This window comes from Camelus ferus, chromosome 4, assembly GCF_009834535.1.
Source record: "Camelus ferus isolate YT-003-E chromosome 4, BCGSAC_Cfer_1.0, whole genome shotgun sequence".
NCBI lineage: Eukaryota > Metazoa > Chordata > Mammalia > Artiodactyla > Camelidae > Camelus > Camelus ferus.
Genome location: NC_045699.1, coordinates 4,879,557 through 4,895,848, shown reverse-complemented (window position 1 = coordinate 4,895,848; position 16,292 = coordinate 4,879,557). Strand labels below are relative to the sequence as shown.

General features: G+C 37.0%; 1 protein-coding gene and 1 non-coding gene across 2 annotated transcripts in view; one reads left to right on the top strand and one right to left on the bottom strand.

Moving 5' to 3' along the window:
• CDC14B (cell division cycle 14B) overlaps nucleotides 1-16,292 on the bottom strand; it is a 91,190-nt gene that overhangs the window by 58,802 nt on the left and 16,096 nt on the right.
• Nucleotides 2,421-2,492, top strand: TRNAD-AUC. The gene has a single exon. It is a non-coding gene; the product is annotated as a tRNA-Asp (tRNA).

Here is a 16,292-nt window from a genome sequence, read left to right as displayed (position 1 = left end):
AAGCCGAACACCAGCACAAAAATAGTATGATTCCATTCATGTAGATTTCAAAGCCAGACAAATCTACAGCAATAAGAATGACAATGGGGTTTATGCTTGAAAGGGGTAGTGCCTAGTCTATACAGAGCACAAGGCTGTGGTTTCTGGAGTATGATGATATTGTTTCTCAATCCACATGCTAGTTACTTACCCGTGATAATACAAAGCTGTCTATCAAGCTGTACACTTTGTGCACATTTCTGTGCATGTATGAATTATCAGTACACATATTATAGATACATGTATATTATAAAATAAATTAAGACTTCGGTTGTTATATTCAATAAAAAGTGGTATGTATGCTCCACCAGCCTTGGTCACAAAAGTAAGATTTATAACAGCTCTTACTTAACCAGAGGTGGACATGAACAAAAAATTCACTTTTACTTTGTTACATTCCCCTAAGATTTGGGGGCTGTCAAAGCAAGCTACAGATTTAACGCGATCCCTATCAAATTATCTATGACATTTTCACAGAACTAGAACAAATAATCCTAAAATTTATACAGAATCACAGAAGACCCAAAATTGCCAAAGCAATACTTAGGGAAAAAAAACAAAGCTGGAGGCATAACCTTTCCCAGACTTCAGACAATACTACAGAGAGCTACACTAATCAAAACAGCATGGCATTGGCACAGAAACAGACAAATGGATCAATGGAACAGAATAGAGAGCCCAGAAATAAACCCACACACCTACAGTCAATTAATCTTCAACAAAGGAGGTAAGAATATACAAATGGAGTAAAGACAGTCTCTTCAGCAAGTGGTGTTGGGAAAACTGGACAGCTGCATGTAAATCAGTGAAGTTAGAACACTCCCTCATACCATAAACAAAAATAAACTCAAAATGGCTTAAAGATTTAAACATTTAAAGACAACAAACATTATAAACCTCTTAGAAGAAAACATAGGCAAAACATTCTCTGACATAAATCATAGCAGTATTTTTCTAGGTCAGTCTCCCAAGGAAATAGAAATAAAAGCAAAAATAAACAAATGAGACCTAATTAAACTTACAAGCTTTTGCACAGCAAAGAAAACCATAAGCAAAACAAAATAACCTATGGAATGGGAGAAAAATATCTGCAGATGATGGGACTGACAAGGGCCTATTATCCAAAGTATATAAACAGCCCATACAACTCAATAACCAAAAAACACAACAACCCAATCAAAAAATGAGCAGAAGGCCTAAACAGACATTTGTCCAATGAAGACATACAGGTAGCCAACAGGCAAATGAAAAAATGCTCAATTATTGCTAATTATCAGAGAAATGCAAATCAAAATTACAATGAGGTATCACCTCACACCAGTCAGAATGGCCATCATTAAAAAAATCCACAAACGAAAAATGCTGGAGAGGGTGTGGAGAAAAGGGAACCCTCCTACACTTTTAGTGGGAATGTAATTTGGTGCAGCCACTACGGAAAACAGTATGGAAATTCCTTTAAAAAGAAAAAAGTAACTTACCATACAATCCAGCAATCCCACTTCCTGGGCATATATCCAGAGAAAATTCCAATTTGAAAGATACATACACCCCAATGTTCACAGCAGCCGCTATTTAAAATAACCCAAGACAGGAAAGCAAACTAAATGTCCATTAGCAGATGACTAGGTTAAAAAGTTGTGGTAAAAATACACAATGGAATACTACTCAACCATAAAAAAGGAAATAATGCCATTTGCAGCAACATGGATGGACCTAGAGATTATCATACTACGTAAAATAAGTCAGACAAAGACAAATATCATATGACACTACTTACATGTGGAATCTAAAAAAATGATACAAATGAACTTATTTACAAAACAGGAAAAGATTCAGACATAGAAAACAAAATTACGGTTTCTAAGGGGAAAAGGCAGGGGAGGGATAAATTAGGAGTTTGGGATTATCAGATACAAACTACTATATATAAAATAGGTAAACAACAAGGTCCTACTGTACAGCACAGGGATTACATTCAATATCTTGTATATATATATTTATATATAACTGAATCACTATGGTGTATACTAGAAACAAACACAACATTGTAAATCAACTATACTTCAGTTAAAAAATGAAAAATAATATAAAAAGATGTTAAGGTTGTCATCATAATATAACCTAGCCTACCCCAAGTGATACAAATCTTTCAATGTTTAAGAAAAGTCTTAAATGAAGACACAAAATGCAAAAGTTATGAAGAGAAAGGACTTGATAAATTTACAAAGACACCATTAAAATATTTTTAGAAAAGGGGTGGGAGGAGAGTGGAATACAGTCCAAAAAGCTCCCAAGGCCAAAGTTGGAACAATTTGAGCAACAAAGTAAGTACATAACATTGGGTTATAACCCTAAGTATAAAATAAATATGCATGAGGGGGGAGGGTACAGCTCAGTGGTAGAGCACATGCTTATCATGCATGGGGTCCTGGGTTCAATCCCCAGTGCCTCCATTAAAAAAATAAGTAAATAAAGAAATCTAATTACCATCCCCTGCCTTCAAAAACTAAAATAAAGTAAATAAGTCTATTTTAAAAACTTTAAAAAGTAAGCATGCAAACTAACCAAAAATAAAGCTTAAAAAAGGTAAAATAGGAGGGGAGGGTATAGCTCAGTGGTAGAGCACACACTTAGCATGCACGAGGTCCTGGGTTCAATCCCCAGTACCTCTGTTAAACTAAACAAACTAAACAACAAACAACAAATCTGATTACCCCCCCAAAAAACATAACAAAATAAAATAAATATGCATGAATCCATGCTGATATTAAAAAGGGATTGACTAAAGAAATGAAGAGACAAATCTTCCTTACAGAAGAATTCCAAATAACATATGTAGATACTTCCTTCTAAGAGTTAGAGATGACTCCCCCCATCTTTGGGTGTGGGTTGAACCTAGTGACTTACTTGCACAGAATACAGTAGGGAAAGTGAAAAACAGTAACTTTGCAGAGAAGAATCCTGGCCAACACTTCTTTAACCAAGTGATCGTAATTCACCAGTCATGTCATGTGGATTTCACTTACCCTCTGATCTGAAGCAATGAGAAGGGCACGTCTCCTCTGTGGTACCTTATTCCAAAAATGCAGTCTAGTCATTAGAAAATATCAAATAAAATTTGAGGAACATGAACAAAATACCTGACCAGTACTCCTCAAAATGTCAATGTCATGAAAGACAGGACTGAGAAGTTGTCACAAACCTTAGGTGGCTAAGCAGATGACAGTTAAACGCAATGTGGTATCCTAGGTTGAATCCTGGAATAGAAAAAGGGTATTTATGGGAAAACTGGGAAATCTGAATAAAGCCTGGAGTACCAGTGCTGGTTTCTTAATGTCCCATGGTCGTGCAGGATAATGTTATGGGCTGAATCGTGTCTCCCCTCCAAAATCCATACTAAAGCCCCAGCCCGCAGTGTGCCTGTGTTTGGAGACAGGGCCTTTAAAGAGGTAATTAAGGTTAAATGAGGTCATAAGGGTGAGGCCCTAACCCAATAGGATTGGTGTCCTTATAAAAAGAGGAAAAGACACCAGGAGTGCACATGCACAGAGAAAAAGCCATGTGAGGCCACAGCAAGGAGACAGCTGTCTCACCAGGAACCAGTCCTGTTGGTACATTAATCTTGCAATCAATCTTGCCTCTAGAATTGTGAGAAAATAAATTTCTGTTGTTTAAGCCCGTGAATGCGTTTACCTTATTATGGCAACCTGAGCAAATGAATACAAATAACATTCAAGGAAACTGAAATTGGGTGAAGAGTATACAGGAACTCTGTTACTATCTTTGCAATGTTTCTATAAATCTAAAAGGTATTTTAAAAAAAACCGACCGACTGGGAGAAAATATTTGTAACAATATTTGTAACAAAGAATATTTTATATATATGTATATAATATATCTCAAAAATGCCTATAAAATATCTTAAAATTGCAAACAGTCCCATAGAAAACTGAGTCAAGTATAAAAAAGGCAAGTCTGAAGAATAGGAATGACAAAAACAATGTGTGAGATGTTTAACCTAATAAGTAATCAGAAAAACCATTATAAAATAATGAAATTTTGGAGGGAGGATGGATATAGGGCAAGTGGTAGAGCGCATGCTTAGCACGTGTGAGGTCCTGGGTTCAATTCCCAGTACCTCTTCTAAAAATAAATAAATAAACCTAATCACCTACCCCCACTAAAAAAAAAAAAATGAAATTTTATTTCACACCATCAAATTGGAAAAAAAATTTAAATCCTGATATCAATTAGGGAGAGGCTGTAGGGAGATTGCTACTTTTATACAAGGAAGATGGGACTAGAAGATGGTAGAGGTGTTGTGGAGAGCAAGCTGGCAGTCTGCACGTATCCCTGGACCCAGCCAGTCCCCCGTCATCACATCTATCTCAGAGCAGTACTAGCACACCGCAAGTAAGAGGCTGTAAGGATATTTACCGTAGCCCTGTCTGCAGTAAAACTAAATGGAACGAACAGCTGTTACCCACAGGGGCATAATTACAGAAAACTATGGCAGTCATACTATGACTTAAAATTAATGCAGTAGGTCAATATGAAATATCTTCACAGTAATGCAAACACATTTTTTAATCTAGTTGTACAACAGATAATATGTAAAAATGATCAAACTAAGCCATTGGTAAATATATATGTACGAAAATAAACAGAAAGGAAACTGAGAGAATACTCCTGCCAAACAGCTTACGGAGACGGAGCTGGGACTGGAGGATGGAGAAGGAAATGTTTACTTTACTGGTACTTGCTTGGGTTTTTAAGAACATCTTGGTGTTCATTTATATTTGAAAATCTATTCCACTGAGAAGTAAGGGAGGGATGGGAGAGGAAGTCTTTTATTTTTCAAGACCATCTATCTCCCCTGCAAAATGGGCACCCTGCTTCTCTGTTAGGGAGTATGGTCAGGCCACAATCCACCACCCCAGTGCAGACGCAGCTGAAATAAAGCACTGGTAGCCAGCACTCTCGAGTGGAAGGATGAGTTAATAACCCCAGCCAGCTGCCTCTCCCCATCCTTCCTCATCTTTGTCTAGCCCGTATCCTGGGACAGGAGAGTCAGTGGGCTGACTCTCGGGGCACTTTAAGGGGAGTAACTGAGGGTGGTATGGATCAGAGAGCTGTAACAGCTCCTTGTTCCGTCCCTTGTAAAACAAGAGGCCCCGACCCCTTAAATCGCTGGAAAGAAAACCTCTCCAAGCCCTTTGTGTCACATGCTCTCTGGCTGTGTGACAAAAAGCAAAATTGGAGTTCCAGACCCTCGTTTCCTTTGTCACTGAATGTTGTGTATGTCTCTTAACTACTCTTATCTCTTTTAATTTTAATGTACTTCCTAACTAAATTGATCAGGAGGCAGAGTGTGCTATCCAGATGAAGTCTCCTCTTCTCGTTTTACATAATGGGACTGGGTTACGTTAATTTACTTTCAAATCACATGGACAAGGTTGAAATGTACGTGATTTGGTTTAAGCTACGCTGTGGGGCCGATCTGTTGATCTGGGGGTGGTTGCTCTAATTAGAAACTCACACCCCATAGATGGACAGCTATTATTAAAGCAAGAAAGTCATATCCCAGAGGTGATACAGCTTTTCTGTTATCCACAACTGGAGGACTGAAAATACTGAGTGTCAAAAATGGGTTTTTTTATTAGTAGAAGTAATAGCTTGTTAATCAGAATAATGGTTGCTAGAAATGGGGTCTCACTGGTAAAATTAATGGCTGTTCATATATGTAGATTGTCTAAAATATTTTACAGACAGATTGCACAGATTATAAGACTGTAATGAGACTCTTATTCAGGGATAGTGTATGAGTCTCAAGTCTGAGACGCCTAAACAGGCCCCTGTCTAGCTATGGGTTGTGAGGATTTCTGATTAAATGGTGCCAACTATAAAGTTAACAGAATCCTGTACCCAGAATATTGTCAGGTCTGTTTCAAGTGAACCTTTCATAAAAGGAGTGATCAGAATATCTAAAAAATGCAAGAGCTGATAAGCTTATGACAGGGGTACATCATGTTTTATGCCTGCTTGCTAAATAAGAATATTTAATAAATGACTTTGTTGTGTGGAAGAATTTTTTTATCTGAGATCAGCTTTCATTATAACCTGGTAGCAAGGCTGCACAGGCTTAGCAAAAATTCCATCTACTTCAAGTTTTTCTGCAGTTACTGTTATCTATCAAAAAGTCCTAAGAGCTGTGAATGACTAAATTGGCACAGATCAGTTTCCAGCAGTATGATACAAAGAACTGAGATCTGGCATCACTAACAAGTCTAAAACAGCTGGATCATAGTCATGGAAGTCAGACACTTGAACCAGAAAGAGAAGTCACATAGAAGTAAAGCAGCAGACAGATATTTTTCTAGGATCCCAAGTCAAGAAGTTTGATAATGGAAACAACCTAAACGTCCATCAACAGAGGACTGGATAAAGAAGTTGTGGTATATTTATACAATGGAATACTACTTAGCCATCAAAAATAATAAAATAATGCCACTTGCAGCAGCATGGATGATGGACCCAGAGATCATCATTCTAAGTGAAGTAAGCCAGAAAGAGAAAGAAAAATACCATATGAGATCACTCATATGTGGAATCTAAAAAATAAAAAAGAAGACATTGATGAACTCATCTACAAATCAGAAACAGACTCACAAAGATGGTGAACAATGTTATAGTTACCAGGGGAAAGGGGGTGGGAAGAGATAAATGTGGGAGTTCATGATTTACAAATATTAACTATTACATATAAAAATAGATTTTAAAAAATTCCTTCTGTATAGCAGAGGGAACTATAATCAGTATCTTGTAATAACCTTTCATGAAAATGAAGATATGTATGTGTATGTATGACTGAGACAGAGACTGACATATTTGACTATACGTCAATAAAAAAAGTAATTAATTAAAAAAGAAGTTTGATAAGATAAATTCTAACTGATCTACCTTTAAAGCATTTTAAAGGGAGGGAGGGATAAGTAAATGATATGTCTCATTTTAAACTTCTTGGCAATGAACGAAAAAAAAGACTTGAATGAATATTTTTAATATGTAACTGCTTTATCAGGAACAAATTCTTAATCACAATACTCATTCCTTATCTCCATTTCGAGGCCCTCCTAACAATATTGGGATATATCAGAATTCTAGGCCACTAGTCTTATCAATAAGTAATGTTTTTCTCTAAAGAAACCACTCAAGGAGTTTTTTGGGTTTTTTTTTTTACAATGCCATTTCGGCTGTGGCTTTTAAGAAAATGGTGTAGAATAGAGAATTAAAGGTGCACATTAAATTTTTAAAAATAGGAACCAAGGCAAAAGATTTGAAGACACTTCTGAAAGAAATTATTGGAATAGCCTATAAGCTCATAAAAAAGGGATTCAAATCAGGAAAATGCAAATTAAAATCACAATGAAATACCCACATCACACCCACCAGAATGGCTAAAATTAGAATGACAACACCAATTTTTGGAGAAAATATAGAACAATTAGAACTCTTAAATATTGCTATTAAGACACTGGAAAAGTTTAGGAGTTTCTTAAAGTTACATACACTCTCCCTAGGACCCAGTCATCCTACTCTTAAGTACATACCCAAGAGAAAGTAAAACAGGTGCCTACAAAAAGACCTGTACATCGGCTATTTGTAGTAGCTTAATAATAGCTGAAAGCTGGGAAGAATATAAATGTCCATCAACATGAGAATGGATAAGCAGACTGTGATATATTCATATGATGGAACGCTACGCAGCAAAAAGAAGAGAATGAAATGTTAATCCACAAAATAAAATGGATACGTCTCTACAATACTATTCTGAGCAAAAGAAGACAGACACAAGAGTTCACGCTGTATGATTCCAGATATATAAAATTCAAGAACAGGTAAAAGTAATCTGTACTGCTAGAAATCAGAACAGTGTTCGCTTGTGGTAAGAGGAAGCTGACTGGAAAGGGCCCTGAATGAACAGTGGTTCACAGGAGTACACCCTTGTAAAACTTCACATTGTACGCATGAATCTGTGCATGTTATTACATACACATTAAACTTTACTTTTTAAAAGCAGGGGAGACAGGGGCTGAGGTAGCCAAGAAGAATCTTTACTGGTACAAATCCATGAAAAGACTACAGAATAAAGTATTTTGGGTGGAGGGTACAGCTCAGTGGTAGAGCGCATGCTTAGCATGCAGGAGGTCCTGGGTTCAATCCCCAGTACCTCCATCAAAAATAAATTAATAAATAAACCTAACCCCCCCATATTTTTTTAAAAGTATTTTGTATATAATATAATTAAGAATTATCATGGCCTAATTAAATTTATGGTATAGGCCATGAATTGTAAATTACATTGCAACTCAAAAAAAACCCAAAACCACTTCAATTAAAAAATGAATTAATTAAATTAAAAAGATGACACATTATAACTGACTGTTCTTCAATTTAAAAAAAAAAACTACCAGAAAAAAATAGTATTGCTAGTAGAAAGAGTCCTTTAAGGATTTTTGAAATCTTAAATATTTTTATCCTTCCTCAGTCTATTAAAAAAAAAAGTCTAAAAATTATTCCTAAATTCTTCACGAAGGAAAATTCACAGAAATAGGGCCTATCTTTTAATAGAAAGATTATTAGCCATTTCTTATGCTCTATCAACCACGTTATTTAAAAAGCTACTCTGGGTTGGGAATAGGAGAAAAGAGCGGATCAGATAATAATATCATGTCATATGGCTCCAACTAAGACTCGCTTCAAGTAAAATAAACATAGAATAACTGGAACTCTTACATCTCTTCTCCTTTTCTTAAAACCCTAATAACCCAGCTCTCTCACACTACCTAGAACATTGCCGCCCAAGGAAACTCTGCAGTGATGGAACCATTCACTATCTGCTAACACGTGGTTAGCGGTTACGATGATGCACACAGCGCATACTTAGAAGAAGAAAATCCATCAGTTTCTAATCTATACCTTCTGACAGTGGGTACTAAGAGACAAAGGCTCCCCTGTCACCAACACAAAAGCAAGGGAGCTGTGGCTGTCCCTCTGCTGTTAGGACCTTTGGTTCCAAGCGTCCTGATCCTAACTCCATGCGTCACAGCATAACTCTTGATTTTCTCAGCTGCTTGAAAAGAATAAAGAGCGCCTGTGGTCAGGAACACCCCCGCCCTCCCCACCTTGCACAGTGCCGAGGACACAACGGGCACTCCGAAAATGACTGTTTAATAAACACATTTAATGAATGAAGAAGGGTAGACAAGGCTAGAAGAAAAGGAAATTCTCATTCACTGAGTACATTCTAGTCTAGGCACTTAGCACATACTATCTCACCTACTTTTCACCAGTGTCTGATGATTTTGCAGATGGGAGGCAGTGCCAAGGAGTAAGTAACTTACACAAGGTCACTTATGACAACGGGGTATAATAAAGCTTTCAATACATGTATCCCAAAGCGTCTCATATATAGGAGCATACTTACCCTGCAGCATTAAAAAAAAAAAAAAGGCCCCTATTTTTTGTTATTATTATCAGTGTGGCTTTCAAGCAAACCTGCAGAAAATAATTAAGTGGCTCAGGTAAGTGATTTCTTAAAACTGCTTATTTTATGATATACCTTTCAAGATTTAGTGTTTTAATTTTTTTTTTTTTTCAAAAGGAAACACTGAAAAAAGCATCATATAAAGAAGATGAACTTTTCCAGCTCAGTTCCATCCAAAGCTTTGCTTCCCTGGGGTTAGGACACCACTGAGCAAACACTCCGGGTGGGGCTGGGGGTCTAGAAGGCAATCTGGAAGCAGCACAACCGTGTGGAAACCTAAGAAAGAAAGTGGGATGTTCACTGAAAGCCTTCTGTTAACCCAGCCACGCAACGTTATTCAGCCAAGGAGTAATATCACCTTTAATTACAGATGTTCCCAGCCGTAACATTAGCTCTCTTCTCTGCAGCAGCTCTCCACGAAGCAGTAAGCCCAAGGATTTTAATAGAAATTTGTTTACACTTTGATTTTGAGAAGGAAAAAGCTCTTGCTAAGTTATGTAATAATTTTGAGTTAGACTTCTCTATGTTCTTAAATTTGAATTTTTTTTAAAAAGGGCAGTTGTAGAAGTCATGAGAAACCCAGGAATTTTAATGTCCATGCTGAATTATATATATCTACTTTATAACAGAGTGATATTTAACTAATGATGGAGCAGCTTTATATGTTACCGTATTATTTAGTTATAATTCAAAAATACCACCTGAAAGCAAGAATGAAATCTTCCCATTGGAAAAACACAAAGGACTAGAATTTCTGATAAAATTTACACCTGATAAGTGTATTTTATTTCTTTTGTTTAAATTGAACGGATACGTGCAAGCATTCTATTTATGCTTAATCACATATCCTAAATTTTCCTAAGCAATTCTAATTTCAAATATTCGGTTCCATTCCTAAAAGTAACTCTTATGATTGTCAGATGCACATATTTGCTTTTAAGATGCAAGTAAAACATTCTCTGAAAATTGGATTGTTGATTTCCAGGAGCCTAATAAATTCCAGAAAGAAATACATGTAACAATACTAGGGGGAGGAGGGTATAGCTCAGTGGTAGAGCGTGTGCCTAGCGTGCACGAGGTCCTGGGTTCAATCCCCAGTACCTCTGTTATAAACAAACAAACAAACCTAATTACCCCCAAAAAAGGCTTTTATTTTATTTTTATTTAATTCAATATTAAGTATGAAATAGAAATCGATGTGAAACTTAGTTTTTTAAAAAGACCATTAAGTTTTTTTGTGATCAAAAACAGCATAAAATTTACCATCTTAACAATTTTTTTGTGTACAGTAGTGTTAACTATATATACCCTGTTGTGCAACAGATTTCTAGAATGTCTCATCTTGAAAAACTGAAACTCTACCCACTGAACAGCAACCCCCCCTTTTCCTCCTCCCTCCAACAATGGCAACCACCATTTATTTCCTATTTCCAGGAGACTGGCTACCTTAGATACTTCACAATTGGAATCATACAGTATTTGTCTTTTTCTCACTGGCTGATTTCAATTAGTATAACATCCTCAAGGTTCATCCACGTTGTAGCATATGGCAGGACTGCTCTTTTTTAAGGCTAAATAATATTCCACTGTACATATACACCACTTGTTTTTCATCCATTCATCTGTCAATGGATGTTCCACCTCTTGGCCGTTTTGTGAAAAATGCTGCAGTGAACAAGAATATGCAGCTATCTCTTCCAGATCCTGTTTTCGATTCTTTTGGGTAAATATCCAGACAGGGGATTGCTGGATCATTGGGCAGTTCTATTTTTAATTTTTTAAGGAGCCACCACACCCTTTTCCAGAGCAGCTGCACCATTTTCCATTCCCATCAACAGGACACAAGGGCTCTGATGTTTCCACATACTTGCCAACACTTGTTACTTTGTGTGCGGGTGGTTTTTTTTGTTTGTTAGTTTTCAACAGTGGCCATCCTGACAGATATGAGATGATATGTTACTGTGGTTTTGATTTGCATCTCCCTAATAATTAGACATGCTGAGCATTTTTTTCATATGCTTGTGTGAGACCTTAGAAACATTTATATATTAGTCTCTGCTCCCGGTGGCACAGAGTTCCTAAAACTCTTGCAGTTTCCTAAGTGATAGGAACACTAGGAGTATCTTTTGTTCTAATATTTGGTCTTTGGTCCTGGTTCCTGACACAGGCTATTAAATAGCTTGGAATTTCCTGGGTGATCGGAGTGTCTTTTGTTCTCATGAGGCATCTCTGGCAGGCTTCCAGATAGGGTCTGGTCACCTGAAAGAACAAACTTCACCTCCCCCCACCCCACCCCCCAGAAAAAACAACACAGAAAGACCAAGCCATATTAGAAGCTTGGAAGTTTCAGCCTCATCCCAAATTCTCTAGAGAAGAGAGAGGGGCTGGAAAGGAAGCTGATAACTGATCATGCCTAAGTGAAGAAGCCTCCATAAAAATCCTCATAGCTTGGGGTTTGGGGAGCTTCCAGGTTGGTGAACACACAGAGGTGCTGAGAGAGTGAGGGGTCGACAGAGGACAGCAAACCTCTGTGCCCCTTCCCACATTCCCTGCCCTCTGCATCTCCTCCATCTGGATATTCATCTACAACCTATATCATACCCTTTTATAATAAACCAGTAAACAACGATTTCCTAACTTCCGCGAGTCACTCTAACAAATTAATCAAACCTGGGGAGGGATGGTGGGAACATCTGATTTACAGCTGACTAGTCACAAGCACAGGTGACAACTTGGATTTTTGATTGGCATCTGAAAAGGGGCACGCAGGGGTAGTCTTGTGAGACAGAGCACTTAACTTGTGAGAACTGATACTATCTCCAGATGGATTGAGTCAGAATTGAGTTAAATTGCAGGACATCCAGCTGGTGTCACAGAATTGCTTGGTGTTGGGAAAACCAGAAATGTCAGAAGTAAAGGAGACAACATAGGAGGGAAGACTGGGCAAGCTTTCCCCAATGTAGTTTGTTGGCCATTTGTATATCTTCTTTGGACAAATGTCTATCCAAGTTTTGCCCATTTTCAAGACTGGATTGTTTATCTTTCTGTTGTTGGATTGTAGAAGTTCTTTATATATTCTGGATATTTCATTCCTTATATTAACTTGTTTATTAGCTTGCAATGGTTTGCATATATTCTCCCCATTCCAGAGGTTACCTTTCACTCTACTGATTCTGTCTTTTGATGTGCAGAAGTTTTTACATTTCATGTGGTCCCATTTGTCAGTTTTTGCTTTTGTTGCCTGTGCTTTGGTCCCATATCCAAGAAATCACTGCCAAGTCCAAAGTCATGAAGCTTTCCCCCTATGTTTTCTTCCAGGAGTTTCATCGTTTTCAGTCTTACCTTTAGGTCCTTAATTCATTTTGAGTTAATTTTTGCATATGATGTCAGATAAGAGTCCCACTTCATTCTTTTGCATGTGAATACCCAGTTTTCCCACCACCATTTGTTGAAGAGACTGTCCTTTCCCTATTGTTCAACCTTGGCACCTTTGTTGAAGATCATTTCATCATACACATGAGGGTTTCTTTCCGGGCTCCATTCTGTTCCACTGGTCTATGTCTGTCTTCATGCCAGTATCATACTGGTTTGCTGCTGTTGTTTTTAAAAACAGCCTTTTTGATGTATAACTTGTATACAATAAATTGCACATATTTAAAATCAACTTAGACATAGGTATACACAATAAATCAAGAGATATTTTCATTGCCACTAAGAGTTTCTTCTTGCTCCTTTGTAATCCGTCCCTCCCTCCATTTCCAACATTAGGCAACCATTTGTTTACATTCTATCACCTCGGAATTGAGAATTTTTAGGATTTTATATAAATGGAATCTTAAGAGTATGTACTTCTGGGGTATATAGCTCAAGTGCTAGATTGTATGCTTAGCATAAATGAACTCCTGGGTTCCATCCCCAGTACCTCCACTGAAAATATAAATAAACCTAATTCCCTGCCCCTGCAAACATTTTTAAACATAACATAAAGAAAAAGGGTAAGTACTTCTTTTTAACAGTGTTCTTTCACTCCACTTTCACTCCGCTTCATTCAGTTTGCTGCATTTATCAATAGTTCTTTCCCTTATATTGCTGAACAGTACTGTTCCATTGTTGGATATATGACAATCTGTTAATCCATTCACCTGGTCACGGACATTTCTGTGGTTTCCAACATTTGCCTAGTAAAAGAAAGTTGCTTTGAGTATTCACGTACAAGTCTTTGTGTGGACACGTGTTATCTTTTCTCATTGGTAAATATGTAAGAGTGGAATCACTAAGACATGTATGCTTAGCTTTTTAAGCAACTGACAAACTGGTTTCCACAGTGGCTGTATCATTTCACATTCCCCATGGCAGGACATGAGAGTTCCAAGTGCTTCACACCCTCCTCAACACTTGGGATGGTGAGTTTTAAAAATTTTTGCCTATTTTATGGGTGAGTACCATACTGTTTTGATTATGGTAGCTTTGTGATATGTTCTGAAATCAAAGTATGAGGCTTCAGTTTTCTTTTTCTTTCTCAAGATTGTTTTGGCTTTTGGGGGTCTTTTGAGATTCCATATGAATTTTAGGATATTTTTTCAATTTCTACAAATATACCATATTGGGGTTTTGAATAGGGACTATATTGAATCTGCGGATCACTTTGAGTAGTATGGAAATTTTAACAGTATTAAATCTTCCAATCGACAAACTTGGAATGCCTTTCCATTTATTTGTGTCTTTAGTTTCTTACAGCAATGCAAAACCCTAAGTTTTTAAAAGGCTATTTTGCTTCTCAAGCAAATTTCTATTCACTTATTAAAGAAATCTATTCACTGAATGCAATCACTATTAGCCATACTAACTTATTCTACATACTTTAAAAACAGGTAACCAAACAAGGATATTAACAGTCTTATTCCAAAGGGCTAAATAAGATAAAATACCAACAAGATCAGAAATGATCAATCTCTAAATTTTAATAATTAAAAACAAAGCCATGAGGTAATCATTTACATCATAAATGTAGTATTAATGAAGTTACAGTAACTCCGCAGTCTTTATTCTAACATCTAAACATTGAACAGCTGCTTCTACCTTTCAAACCTTTTCGTAGGCACTGTGGAGTCAAAGTTAAATAAAATCCAAGTGTTTTCCATAAAGAGTTCAGCTAACTGTTCAGAGAATTGTTAATATGTGAAATAAAAGAGAAAAAATTCCACTTATAATAGAGACAACAAAGATTCAAGTACCTAAGAAGAAATTTACAAAGTGTAAGACATTGCATGGTGTGAAAATTTAACACATTAATGAGCTACCAAAAAGAAGTCTTGGCAAACAAAAAGATACACCATGTCTGTGGACAGAAGGGCCATCATCCTAAAGGTTATTTTTCTCCAAATTAATTCATGTAAGTAGCTAGCAGCATTTTGTGTGTTTATGGAATAGGCAAGTTGATCCTAAAATTCATACGGAAAAATATGCAAGAATAAACAAACAGCAATTGTAGGGGGAAAAGTTTTTTTTTTTTTAAAAACAAGTTCTAAGAAGGGGCTACCAGCTATTACTCCATCAGTAATACAGAGTGTTCCTGGCACCTAACAGACATATACACAATAGAACAGAAGTTCTGAAACAGATGCAGACACACACAGGAATGTAACACATGAAAGACGAAAAATAAAACCAGATGTCGAATAAATAAATGGTATTAGGTAGCCATCTGAAATGTAAATAAAAGTGCCTCCATGACCTTACAGCAGAATAAATTTGAAATGAAGAACACATTTAAATATGAGAAAAAGAAAACATAAAATATAAAAGAAAACACAGGCTTTCCACTGCTAGCCAAGATAAAGTAATAGGGACCAGATGTACCATTCCTCTTGAAGAAATTTTTTAAAAAAATTTTAAACAGACAAAATACATTAAGTAATGGTTTTCAAGACTTTGGATATCACGCAGTGTAGGACAGTGATCCCCGAGACACAGGAAACCAAAAAGGTGAGCCAAGCCATGACCCCAGCTTAAGGCCACTGCACAGAGTGGGTAAACTGAGGCAGAACCCAGCAGGCTCCAAGCTGAGATGAAGCTCAGTCCAGGGAAACCAAGGCAGCAAGAGTTCCTAATACAGAGAACCAAAGAAAAGGAAGCTACAGAGAGAGAATCCCAGAGATGTGTATAAAAAAATCTCAAGTATTTAAGAGTACAGCGCATCCAAGTGAGGGAACTACCGGAGCCCATGTGAAAGGATTCAAGCAAGCAGTGTCTGGCACCCCCACAGGCTTGGAGAGCTCTTGTTTTCACAGGCCATTATGTGACAACTCCTAAGTTACAGGGCACTGGGAAAATGTACTCAGGAAGGTCCTGCCTTACTGATGAATAATTAGCCCTCAGCTGAGCATAGATCCAGCCAGGCCCACCTAAAAAATCATAAAAGCAAAACCCCAAAGTATGAAACTAGTAACTTAACTGCTTCCATGAACAAAACTTAAGAAGGTTTATAAAAAATTTTTTAAAAATTCCACATCCACTAAGGTAAAATTCAGCATCCAATCAAAGATTGCTAGGCATACAAGAAAACAGAAAAGCATGACCCATTATGAACAGCCTAATCAGTCAATCAAAATAGACCCAGGACGGATGCATAAGTTAAAATTAGCAGAGAAGAACATTAGAAGTTAACATAACTGCATTTATGAATGTTCAGTAAGTGGATGAAAAT